The sequence below is a fragment of the Pipistrellus kuhlii genome, unplaced genomic scaffold, assembly GCF_014108245.1.
Source record: "Pipistrellus kuhlii isolate mPipKuh1 unplaced genomic scaffold, mPipKuh1.p scaffold_m20_p_1, whole genome shotgun sequence".
NCBI lineage: Eukaryota > Metazoa > Chordata > Mammalia > Chiroptera > Vespertilionidae > Pipistrellus > Pipistrellus kuhlii.
Window position 1 is genome coordinate 67,191,748 of NW_023425404.1, and position 13,921 is coordinate 67,205,668.

The following is a 13,921-nucleotide window of genomic DNA, read 5'->3' on the forward strand; positions in this document are numbered from 1 at the left end:
GTGCATGTCACTGTGAGCAGTTTAGTGGCCTTAGCATATCATTAGCATATTAGGCTTTGATTGGTTGAACAGACGACCAGATGACTGGACACAGCATATTAGGCTTTTATTATATAGGATGCTGGATCTCATTTGCTAGAATTTTGTTGAGGATTTTAGCATCTATGTTCATCAGGGATATTGGCCTGTAGATCTCTTTCTTTGTGATATTTTTATCTGGTTCTGAGATTATGGTAATGCTGGCTTCACAGAAAGAGCTTGGAAGTGTGCCTTCCTCTTGAATTTTTTTCAGCTGTCTGAGGAGGATAGGTTTTGGTTCTTTGAATTACCAGGGTTTTTGTTTGCTGGAGGATTTTTGATTACTGCTTCAAATTCACCAGCATTTATTCACCTATTTAGGGTTTTTAATTCTTCCTGATTGAGTTTTTGAAGCTTTTATTTTTCTAAGAATATGTCCATTTTGTCTAAGTTGTCTAGTTTGTTGGAATAGAGTTGTTCATTATATTTTTTTACAATCTTTCATATTTCTGTGGGGTCTGTTGTCAATTACCTCTTTCATTTCTGATTTTGTTTATTTGGGTCCTCTCTCTTTGCTTTTTGATGAGCCTGACTGGAGGTTCATCAATCTTGCTTATCCTTTAAAAAACAAGTTGTTGGTTTTGTTGATCTTTTGTATTGTTTTTTCTTAATTTGTTTGTTTGTTTGTTTTTTCTCTATGTTGTTTATTTCCCTGTCAAGACTGCTTTTGCTGTGTCCCATAGATTTCAGATTGTTTTGTTCTTATTGTCATTTGTTACCAGGATGCTTTTTATTTCTTCTTTGATCTCTTTGATAACCCAGTCATTGTTTAATAGCATGCTATTTAGCATGAATGTGTTTGATTTTTTAATTGTTTTTATTATATTTGATTTCTAATTTTATACCTTTGTGATCTGAGAAGATGCTTACTATGATTTGTATCTTCTTGAATTGGAAGAGACTTTGCCTGTGTCCTAATATGTGGCCTATCTTTGAAAATGTCCTGTGTGCACTTGAGAAGAATATATATTCTGTAGCTTTTATAGTTCTGAATATGTCAATTAATTCCACCTGATCTAGTGAGTCATTTAGGATTAATGTTTCTTTGCTGGTTTTTTGATTAGAGGATTTATCCAGTGTTGTCAGTGGGGGTATTAAAGACTCCTACTTTTGTTGTCAATTTCTCCCTTGATATCTTCCAGGAGGTTTTTTATGTATTTGGGTGGTCCTCTATTGGGTGCATATGTTTATCAGAGTTATATCTTCTTGTTGAATTGCTCTCTTTAGTATTATGAAGTGACCTTCTTTATCTCTTGTTATGGCCGTCACTTTGAGGTCTATTTTGTCAGATATAAATACTGGTACCCCAGCTTTTTTTTTCATTTCCATTCACCTGAAAAAATTTTCCCCTCCCTTCACTATTAGTCTCTGTGTGCCCTTTGTTCTGAGGTGGTTCTCTTGTAAATAGCAGATATATGCTTCATGTTTTCTTATCCATTCAGCTCATTTGTTTTTTATTGGAGTGTTTAGTTCATTTACTTTTAAGGTTATTACTGATAGATACTTGCTTGTTATCATTTTTATTCTTTGTGCCATTTTTATTCTTCTTCCCTTCCTATTTCTTCTTTTTACAGCAGTCTCTTTACTATTGCATTTCTGGTTTGGTGCTAATAAAATCCCTTAGACTTTTTTTTTGTCTGTGAAGCTCCTGATTTCACATTCAATTTTGAATGATAGCCTTCCTGCTTATAGTATTGTTGGATTCAGTCCCTTGTTTTGCATCACTTTGTATGTTTTAAAATTCCCTTCCCTTCTGGCCTGATATGATTCTGTTGAGAAATCAATTGACAGTCTAATGTGAGATCCATAATAGGTAACTTTTTGTCTCTCTTTGGCAGCCTTTAAGATTCTTACTTTGCCATTGTTGTTTGCCAATCCTGATGTATCTTGGTGTTGGTCTTTTTGGATTCATTTTGTTTGAGATTCCTTCTGCTTCTTGGACTTGTGTAAGTTTCTTCTTCCAAGTATCAGGGAACTTTTCTGCCACTATTTCTTCAAACAGGTTTTATAATCCTTTCTCAGTTTCTTCTCCTTCTGGCATCCCTATTATGTATATATTGTTTTGTTTCATGTTATCCCAAAGGTCCCTTAGGCTCTCCTCTTATATTTTAAGATTTTTTTTCCAGACCCTGCTCTGGTTGGGTGATTATCTCACCAGCTGTGTTTAATTCTCTAATTCTGGATGGATGTATTCAATTCAGCTGTTTATTTTTTGCCATGAGAAGGTGCAGGACCCATCTGCCTATTCGGCCACCATTCTCCTACATCTTATTTTCAACACAGCTGAGTAATCTTATTAAAACATAAGGTGAATTATATAATTTCTCTTCAGTAAACTTCCAGTGGCTCCCGTCTCACTCAGAATAAAATATATTTTTTATCATGACTCTTAAGGCTCTCCATGGTATTGGCCCTCACTATTTCACTGACCTCATAGCAATGAATACCCACTCAGCATTTTGTTTAACTACCTTGAATCCTTTCTATCTTCCAAATAAAACAAGAATGTTTCCAAATTAGGGAATGTTTTTACTTTGAAAGACATTTTCCTTGATTCTCAAGTCATTCTCTATCATTTACTGTTTCATTTTCCCTAACAGAAATATCGCCTACTAAAACAGGTATTTTTACCTACTCCCACTAAAATGTAAACTCTGCAAGAGTATGGAGTTCTGTTTAGTGTTATTTTGTGTCTACTATAATTATTCTGCTCCTTTAAATAATTGCCATCCTTCTATCTATCCTCTTAATCAGATGTGAATATTATTTCTTAAAAATAACATTTTAATTACTGAGAAGTATTTTTCTTCAACCATGGAACTTTAATTTACTTCCCCTCTCAAAAGAGAGATATCATCTTTATAATAATTTTACCTTTCTCCAATTCACTAGTTTTCCTCTCCTTATTCCATGATACCTTTAGAATAAATTTACTTAACCTCCTCTCTCTCTCCACCATCATTTTCTAGGGTTCTTTTTTCTTCTCTTATTATTAGTATCTAATAGAAATCTTCCTAATATATGACTCCTCTAATTGAGAAAACTTTCTTTAATATTGCATATTTCTACAGATATTATCATTATAAATTAAAAACTTATATATATATATATATATATATATATATATATATATATATATATATATATCAAGATTAACTTCTTACCACTATTTCCTATACTGAGGTCTCTGTTTCAATTTCTTCATTATTTCCGGTGAATTTTTTTCCTCAAGTAGGAGAGAAATATGGCTTTTCAATTAAAAAAAAAAAAAGCCTCATATGTCTTTTTCCCCCCATGACAGGTATTGTTGAAGTGAAGTCTTTTTCTCTCATTTTTCTGGAGATCTTAATTCATTTTTTTCTCTTTATGTTTTCAAATGAGTTTAACTTTAGTTTGTTTGTTTTTAAAATATTTTTTAAATAACATCTTGAGTTTAACACCTATGTTTTTAAATATCAGTAAGGTTATACTGAAAATCTATACTCAAGAGGGAAATGGATGTAAGATACCTTTGAAGAAGATTTCTATGAGGAAAGAAAATAATTGTAGAAAGCAAAATGAAAGTATCTATGAAAATATTGTGGAGAAATAAATCACCAGGTGTAGATGGAATACTAATATGATTGTTTCAAGTGACACAGACAGAATCTGTAAAAATCATAATAAGAATATGTCAAGTCCTAGCTGTTTGGCTCAGTAGATAGTCAGTTTATGGGCTGAAAGTCCAGGGTTTGATTCCAACCAAGGGCACATGCCCTGGTTATAGGCTCGATCCCTAGTAGGGGGGTGTGCAGGAGGCAGCCGATCAATGATTCTCTCTCATTATTGATGTTTCTATCTCTCTCTCCCTCTCCCTTCCTCTTTGAAAAAAAATATTAAAAAAGAATATGTCAACAAATATGGAAAATAAAACAATGGCCTACAGATTGAAACATTCAATATTTATATCCTAATGTTTAAGAAAGGAGATGTTAAAGAGTGCAGTAATAATAGTACTAAATTCCCACCCAAGAAAGTAATTCTTTCCCTAGCTGGTTTGGCTCAGTGGATAGAGCATTGACCTGCAGACTGAAGGGTCCCAAGTTTAATTCCAGCCAAGGGCACATGCCTGGGTTGTGGGCTTGATCCCTAGTAGGGGACTTGCTGGAGACAGCCAATCAATGATTCTCATTGATCTTTCTCCCTCTCCCTCTCCCTTCCTCTCTGAAATCAATATATATATATATATAATTTTTATTATTATTATTATTTTTAAAGAAAGTTATTCTTAAGATGATGCAACAAAAGCTTTTCCTTATGTGGAGCAAGAAGTGCTGGATGTCCAAACAGGATTCAGAAAAAAAAGAGGCACTCAAGGTCTAATTGTGAACATTAATTGGACCCTGGAGCACTTCAGAGAATTTCAGAAGAAAGTTTGTCTTTGTCTTATAGACTACAGAAAGGTCTTTGAGTATGTGGATTGTGAAATGCTATAGTTTGTTCTAAAAGGAATGGGCTACCTCAGCACTTGATTGTTTTGATATATAACCTCTATTGTGGATAGAAAGCCAATATAAAAACAGGATATGGAGAGACAGAATGGTTTTATATAAACAAATTGTTCAACAAGGTGCATTCTACCTCCCTATTTGTTTAATTCGTATGCAAAACATATTACATAAATAACTGGGATAGAGTCAGAGGAAAGAGGGGCAAAAGTTGGTGGGAGAAATTGCAGTAACTTAACATATGCATATGACATTATCTTATTGGCATAAAATAACAATGCTTTGAAATGACTTCTGATTTAAGTGACAGAGGAAGTGCCAAAGCAAGACTGCATTTGACCATAATGAAGAAAAAAAATTCATGATTACAGAAGAAATACACAACTTCAGCATAGACAATGAAGACATTGTAATTATTTTATTAACAATTCAAATGGGAACTTTAGCCAAGAAAACAAACAAACAAACAAACAAAAAAAAACCCTGAGACTTAGAAGAGCAGCAATGGAAGAATTAGGAAAGATCACCAAGAGCAAAAATGTGTCATGAAAGACCTAAAGTTAAGATTGTCTACAACCTTGTAATCCCAGTTACTATGTATGGATGTAAAAAGAGGCATGTTGAAGAGGCTGATAATAAAAAAAAGATACAGTATTGGAGGAGAACTCTACAGCTACCCTAGATCACAATAAATAAATAAATAAACAAATAAATAAATAAATAAATAAAGATAAATAAATTTACAAGTGAGTCCTAGAGCATATTAAGCCTGAAAACATCCCTGGAGTTAAAAATGACAGAACTGAAGCTGTCCTAGTTCAGGCACATCATGAGAAGGCAGGGTTCTTTAGGAAAGACAATAATTCTAGGCAAAATGAAGGGCAGCAGGAAAGAAAAAGACCAACTATGAGATGGATTGATTCCATAATAGAAGCAATAGGCATGAGTCTCCAGAAGCTGAGCAGGGCTGGTGAGGACAGGACATAGTGGACATCACTCATTCATTGGGTCTCCAAGAGTCAGAGCCAATGGCATGTAACAATGGCATGTAACACACACAAGGATGAAATCTTCCATTTGGTGAAAGGCAAAAAAGATAATGGATCCAATCTAGGCAGTTAAAAAAAAGTCTGTTCATTGTGATGTCTCCAGACCCTTTTCAATATCGAGGACATGAATATAACCTCCTGTGGAAGTACTCTTTAGACTCAGACCTTTGACTGCTAAACTCTACCTGGAATCTTCCTACCTTCCCTAATCTCCCACCCCATTTTGCTCCTGCTTTCTATTTTTTTTTTTCCAAAACAACTGAGGAGGGAGTCCTTTGAAGTAGCAGAGTATTGTCACTTCACGTTATTTTCCAGTTTAAGCAGAATCCTGGGTAAGCAGAGAGAAGTAGATTGTAGGTGGGATCGGAGGGTAATGAAGGTGTACTCAGGTTGCTATAGTCCCAGAATCCCCAACAAAAAAGATCTGTTGTTATCAGCACAATATTGGGGTTAAATAAACTGTGGTTTTTCTCTTCACGTGGATTTGCAAACAAAACACAAAATTATAACGTGTTTATATAGATAATGTTTCATTTCGAGGGATTAAATTATTATATGTGAAAATAAGTTCTATAAAATAAACATTTCCTTGGAATAATGAAACTGATTAAAATTTAGTTCATAGTGAAGATAAGAACAAAAATAGATTTAATTGTTAAACCTGGAGAGGATACACTAATGTTATAAATCACAATGACTTACAACTGAACTTTTGAGCAAAGAAAGGTTAACTTAATTATTATATCTGGCAAAGTGTTTGTTGTTGTTGTTGTTGTTTTTACATCTGAAACAAAAGCTTGCTAGGAAATCTAATGAAATGAAATTCATGGACTTCAGAAAAAAAAAATGGCAGCATAAGAATAGACTTATAAAGATACTTTTAAAATCAGACCTAACTGATCAAAGAAAAAAATGCCTAAAATTATTTTAGCATCACTGAAACTAAAAATTCTTTCTATGATATTGAATCTCATGAAATTGCTTATAGTTAACAATTTTAGACTTTAAAAACTGTCAGTTTTAACCTATATAGCAAAAGGTTAGTATGCAAATTGTCCCCTCTACCAGGAGTTCAACTGGAAGTTGGACCAGGAGTGGGGCTGGCTGGCCAATCACCTGCAGCCCCTCCTCCAGGCTGGCCCTATCCCTGATTGGCCCCCCACACTCCGATCAGGGGCAGAGCTGGTCAGACCCCACTTGTGCATGAATTCATACACAAATTTATGAACAGGGCCTCTAGTATGGTTACTAAATGTAAACATCCTGAGGGGAAATTTTGCAGACACACTATAGTTTCACATATTATGGTAGAAGCACAAAACTCAAAGAGAATTATGTATTGTTGTAGGAAGTCAAAAAAGCTTAGTAAGTGCTATCAGGTTTTATAGAATAATTAACTTATGATTTCTTAATTTTGATTAACAGTCAGTTGGCTAGATTATTTGTTCAAAATACTTTGTTTTAGAAAGAGTATATAAGTGCTTTCTTTTCATAATTCCTGAATATCAGAGGATATATTTCTTATATTTTAGTCATAAATATGAGAGATATTGTTTTCCTTCAAAATTATGTAGATAACCTTTTTTTTTTATTTAGTAAGCGAGAATCAGAGTTGATGAACTAATTAATTGAGTGCTAGGAAAATTGTGACAAAGTGCTAATATCAATAGTCTAGTAGAATTCCCAAATGTGTTGGGGGAATCTAATATTTGTTTCTTTATGTGGAGGAATGAAAAATGAAATAATAGTTCTTACATTTAATATTTCATATAATAAACATTGAACAAACACTAGACTCTATATTAACTTAAGACCTATGTTATTTGCCCAACGTGAGAGATCTATATTAAACTCTGTTTAATATCTGTTGGATATTTTTATTTGTATGACAAGACTCAAACCTACTACAATATTCTCACTGAAATTGACATATTCCTCTGCAATCCCTTTATTTTTTTGTTCAAAGAATTGTATATTCTGATACTTTTACTTACAATTATATGTTGAGCATTTTACATGTTATTATAGTCCTCTAGAGCATATTTAATGGCAGTTTGATAATCTGTTAAAATAATGTACAATTTTTTTACTCAACCACCCTCTATCTATAAAGTTATGTTAAGATCTTTAATGTACTACGGTAGTAAGCAATTGAAGGCCAATTGAATTAGCTTAAGGGGATGATATAAGCTGCTTACAAGAATATTGAAGTGTTTCACAGAATGAAGAAAAAGCAATGCAGAAAGTGACTAGTATGTGCAATGGAATGCTCCCAATTATATTTTGTCTCTGTCTCTTATTTCTGTTTCCACATCTCTGCCTCTTTCTCCTCTCTCTGCAGACTAGCATTTTCTGCTCTTTAGTTCACCTGGAGGATAATAACCTGGCATTGTTTCTGAATATTTTCACTTCTTGCATTCAAGGTATCAACCCCAAAAACTAAAACAGAATTCCTATGTGAGAAAGGCAATATAATTAAACTAGTTTGGTCAAATGTCTACCCTATTCCAATTAATAGTAGCCAATGGATCAAGGTCCCACCTTTCTTCTTCCTATTCCCATCCACTTGCGCTCTCCTCTTTGGCAACCATCTCTATAGAATATTTCTATTTTGTTTTATTTTCTTAAGATTCCATTCATAAGCTTCTTTCTCTGTGTGACTTATTTCAGTTAGTTTAATACCCTCTAGGTCCATCCATGTTGTCACAAATGGCAAAATATTTCATTATTTTATTTTGCTGAAATATATTTTCATTGCATGCATATATTGCATATTTTTATCATCCATTCATCTATTGATGGAAATCTAGGTTGCCTCCATATCTTGTCTCTTACTAAAAATGCTGCAAAGAACATGGTATTATTTTTTTAAATTTGAATAAACACCCATATGTAGAATTGATGTTTATATGCTGCTCTTTTTTTTAGTTTTGTACTATTTTTTATAGTGGTTGCACTAACTTACAGTAGTGTTTGAAGGTTTTCTTCTTTTTTTTTTTTAGAAATTGTTTTTTTCTTTGATTAAGGTATTACATATGTGTCCTTATCCTCCCATTGTCCACCCCCCTGCTCATGCCCTCAACTCCTTGGTGTCTGTGTGCATTGGTTAGGCTTATATGCACGCATACACTTCCTATAGTTGATCTTTCCCCTTTACTTTTGCCCTCCCCTATCTTCCCTCTGAGGTTTGACAATCTGATCAATGCTTCTCTGTCTCTGGATCTGTTTTTGTTCATCAATTTATGTTTTTCATTATATCCTACAAATGAGTGAGATCATGTGATATTAGGGTTTTCTTTTCTTTACATCATCATCAGAATTTGTTATTTGCTGGTTTATTGATGATAGCCATTCTGACAGATGTGAGGTGATGATATCTCATTGTTGTTTTAATTTGTGTTTTCCTGATGATTAGTGATGTTGAGTATCTTTTCAAATCTCTTTTGGCTATCTGGATAAATACCTATTCAGGTTCTTCAGCCACTTTGAGTGTTTGTTTTTATGTTAAGTTGTATGAGTTCCTTATACATTTTAGATGTTAGCTCCTTAAAGTATGTATCACTAATAAGTATCTTCTTCCAATCAATAGGTTATCTTTTCATTCTGTTGGTTTCTTTCACTGAGCAAAAACCTTTTAGTTTGACAATCACATTTGGTTAATCCCCACCCTCATTGCCCATAGAGATATACAAAAATGTATTGTTAGGACTGATGTAAAAATTTTTCCTGGGACTTTAATGGTTTCAGTTGTTACATTTAAGTTTATTTTGTATATGGTGTGAGAAAGTGGTTCAATAATTTTTGCAAGGATCTGTTCAGATTTCTGAACAGCACTTATTGAAAAGATTGTCTTTTCTCAATTGCATATTATTGACTCATTTGTTGTGGATTAAATGACCATATAAGTGAAGATTTATTACTAAGCTCTCTATTATATTCCATTGATTTTTATATCTGTTTCTATGCTAGTATCACACTGCTTTATTTGCTATACCTTTATAGCGTAATTTGATATTTGGAATATGATTCCTCTCACTTTGTTCTTTCTCATGATTTATTTGGCTATTTGGGGATTTTGTGTTCCATATAAATTTTAGTTATTCTAATTCTGAGAAGAATTGTTATTTTATTTTGGATTGCTTGAATCTGTATATTGTTTTAGGTAGTAAGGATATTTTAACAACATTTATTCTTCCAACCTGTGAGTAATGTATATTTTTCTATTTATTTTTATCTTCTTCAGTTTCTTCTTTAATATCTTAAATTTTTCAGTACTTAGGTCTTGTACGTCTTTGGTTAAATTTATTCCTAAGGATTTTATGCTTTTTGATGAAAAAAGTTTTTTCTTTATCCTGTTGTACATTATGGGTGTATAGGAACATCATAATTTCTCTATATCAATTTTATATCCGGCAACTTTACTGAATTAATTTATTTGTCCTAATAGTTTTTTGGTGGAGCCTGTAGGGTTTTCTATATATATAGTATCATGTCAACTGCAAAAAATGAATACTTTCCTTTTCAAGTTTGAGTGCCTTTTATTTCTTTTTTTGTCTGATTTCTCTGGATAGTCTTACACTTTAAAAATGATATGTATTTTATCATATAAGTTATAGTTTTCAGTCATAATATTATATTTTCTTTCATTTATTTTATTTTTATCCTACTCAGTTTTCAAATATGTTAGGTTTCTGTCTAATCTGGATTTTCTTCCTCCAAGTTCATGTATTCTTCTTTTTTTAAAAAAATTCCCCATCAAATCACTTTCCTTCCCACTTGCAAAATGAATTCATTTTTTCCTCCTTATAATTGTTTAAAATACCATTTTATAATTTCACATTTTACTCCTTTAGTTCGTTTGTCCTATATTTTATTTTCCTAAATAAATATTGACCTTCCTGAAGCAATTATTGAAATCATCAGATATGATCCACTTATTTTAAACTTCGCCCAAATACATATTAAATGTAATAATAAGCTATTTGCAAACCTTTTATCTGGTCTTTATTGTATTCTGTTCTCCAAATTATATAATTCTGTCCTTGATTCTTACAATAATATTTGAGTTTTATTTAACTTTGAATCATTTGATTTCCACTCATTATCTATATTTTTCTCTGATTTCTTTTTGTGGTACCTCATTTTAATTATTAAAAATTCACTTAACTTATTCTTGGTAATTGAACTTCTTCCAATCTGATAATATGAGATGGCTCAAAATTATGAGTTTTTCTCTTTCAAATATTTTCCTCCCAATCTTTTTCTAGTAGTATGTAATCAAAGATTTTATTAAATTTACTTTATCTTTTAGTTCTCTTATTTCAATAAAGAATAATTTTAGATACAGGTATTTCTTTTAAAATGTATTTCTAATACTGATACTAATACACTGTTATTTTATTTACAACTCAGTCTCTTAGTACAAAATTTCAAAGGTGTGATATAGTAAAAAAATAAAATAAAAAATAAAAAAATAACATCTATGAATGTGTTTTAGTAAATTTTTAAAAGAGGTAACTTACAGTTGGGTTATTAATAATATATGGATGTCCCCAGTAATAATTAGATGACATTTGTAGAACTCCATGAAAAGAGGTTTGACTTTAAAATAATCTAATTGGGTAGCTAGACAATAATAGGAGATGATTTAAGAACTATTATAATCATCTCATCTAGATTGAAATACATGAACAATATAAACCCAAAGACATGAAATCAGGCAACAGATTGAGGGTCCTCAAAGGGAAGGGGAGCAGAAGGAAGAGATCATATATGCAAACTAAAAGCCTGGTGCACGAAAGAACATATATGCAAACTAAAAGCCTGGTGCACGAAATTCATCAACTGTTGGGGGGGGGAATTCCTCAGCCTTTCCTGTGCCCTCTTTCAGTCCGGGAGCCCTGGGGGGATGTCCGACTGATGGCTTAGGCTTACTAAGCCATCAATCAGACATCCTTAGCATTGCAATGGAGGCGAAAGAAGCTCCCGCCACTATTTGCTGTGCTCACTTGCCATAAGCCCAGCTTCTGGCTGAGTGGCACTCTCCCTGTGGGAGCACACTGACCACCAGGGGCAGCTTCTGCATTGAGTATCTGCTCCGGGTGGCAGTGCACATCATAGTGACTAGTCATTCCACCATTTGGTCATTTGCATATTAGCCTTTTATTATATAGAATATGCATAACCCATGGACACAGAAAATAGCAGAGTGAAGGCCTGGGGAGGACATGGAAATAGGAAGGGGAGGTCAATGGGGTAAAAAAGAGGACATCTAATACTTTAACCAATAAAGATAAAATTAGAAAAAAAATAAAAATAAAAATAAATAAATAAACGTTGAGAGTTAAAAAAAAAAAAAAAAAAAAGACTTAGGAAGAAAAGTATTCACCAGTATGATAATAGATCCAAATTACCATTCTTAATCAGAAATATTTAATAAAATAGAAAATTATTATTATTATATAACATTTGAATGTGTTCTTAAGTATTTATTTGCTATTGCCAACATTCATTGAAATCTTTTTATGTTTTCTGTGACTTTACAGCCTTCCAATTTTGTTTCATCAAAATTGTCACTGTGGCCCAGCTGGTGTGACTCAGTAGTTGAGCATCAGGCTATGAAGTATTATAGAAGGTCTCAGTTCAATTTCTGGTTGAGGTACAAGGCAGGTTGTGGCCTTGATTCCCAGTGTGGGGCATGCAGGAGGCAGCCAATAAATGATTTTCTCCCATCACCGATGTTTCTATCTCTCTCTCTCCCCTCTCCCTACCTCTCTGAAATCAATAGAAGACAAACAAACAAAAAAATTGTCATTATGACAGAGGCCTTAATTTAGGAATTGAGATAGCTTATAGGAGGAACTCTTACACCTTAAAACCTCCTTAGAGCCCTGCAGAAAAAAACTATGTTTACAACAAAGTACTATGGTTGTAACAAGCTCTTCCTTTATCTCCTTTTTCCCCTCCTTGAAGTACTTTATTCATCTTTGTCTTGGCAGACTTACTTTTGACTTGGCCTCATCATATCTGATTGCAATTCTTTCTTTTTCCTAAGTGGATTTTTTTGGACATTTGTTTACTGTGGTCAGTTTACCTTTTTTGAACTTTTTATTATGTTCACTTCACTGGCTCATTTTATTTCTCTAATTAATGTCCAAGTGAAATTCTCTTAGGCTTGGTTTTTCCATGTCCACTGTAAATTTATTTCACCCACCCAAATCCACCTTTTCTTCACTTTTCCATTATAGAAAATGCTAAACTCTTTACTTTAGAAATCCACCGTCAAATTTAAGATTACATCCATATTCTCTTAATTTATTTTTATTTGTTGCTTGTTTTTTTTTTTAATTTTTAACACTATTATAGGTTCCTCCCATTTTCTTGATCAATGACTATTGTAAAAAAATAAGTATTTCATTGATAAGCTTCATGCTTATCAATATTTCTATAGCCAGTCTTTTTCAGACCTCATTTAATTCCTGAATTGCAAAAATCTAGTCTGCTCTTTAGTCTTTTGTTCAATACTCACTAAGGCAAGGTAAATATAACTGAAAGAAATCAACTATCAATATTGACTTTGAAAAATTTTAACCTAGTTTGGGGAAATGATGAAAGATAGATATAATTATTAAATATTAGTGGCCTGGTGCATGAAATTTATGCACATGGGGTTCCCTCAGCCCCAGCCTGAACCCTCTCCAATCAGGGACCCCTTGGGGTAATAAAGAGGACAGGGATTGGGTCTAAGCAAGCAGTTAGACATCCCTCTCGCAATCTGGGATCGCTGGGTTCTAACCACTCACTTGCCTGCCTGCCTGATTGTGCCTAACCCCTCTTCCTGCCTGCCTGATTGCCCCTAAAATATCTGCCTGCCTGTCTGCCTGATCACCCCTAACTGCCCTTCCCTGCTGGCCTGATCTTTCCCCCAACTGCCCTCCCCTGCTGGCCTGGTTGCCCCTAACTGCTCTCCCCTGCCAACCTGATCTCATCTCCAATAGCCCTCCCCTCCAGACCTGATCTTACCCCCAAATGCCCTCTCTGCCTCAGCCCCCACTACCATGGCTTTGCCTGAAAGGAAGTTGGATGTCCAGTTGACCCAGTCTAATTAGCATATTACACTTTTATTAGTATAGACAGATTATATAAAATAGGATTGTTTAAATGAGGGGGGAGCCTTTTTTGTCAGGAGGAGATGCTCTTGGCAGACAAAAATACATAATCCCTAAATCTGGACTGATAGCCAGTCATATGCACTATACTGCCAAACCAGTTATTAAAATATTGAACTGCTTTCTTATACCTTTTACA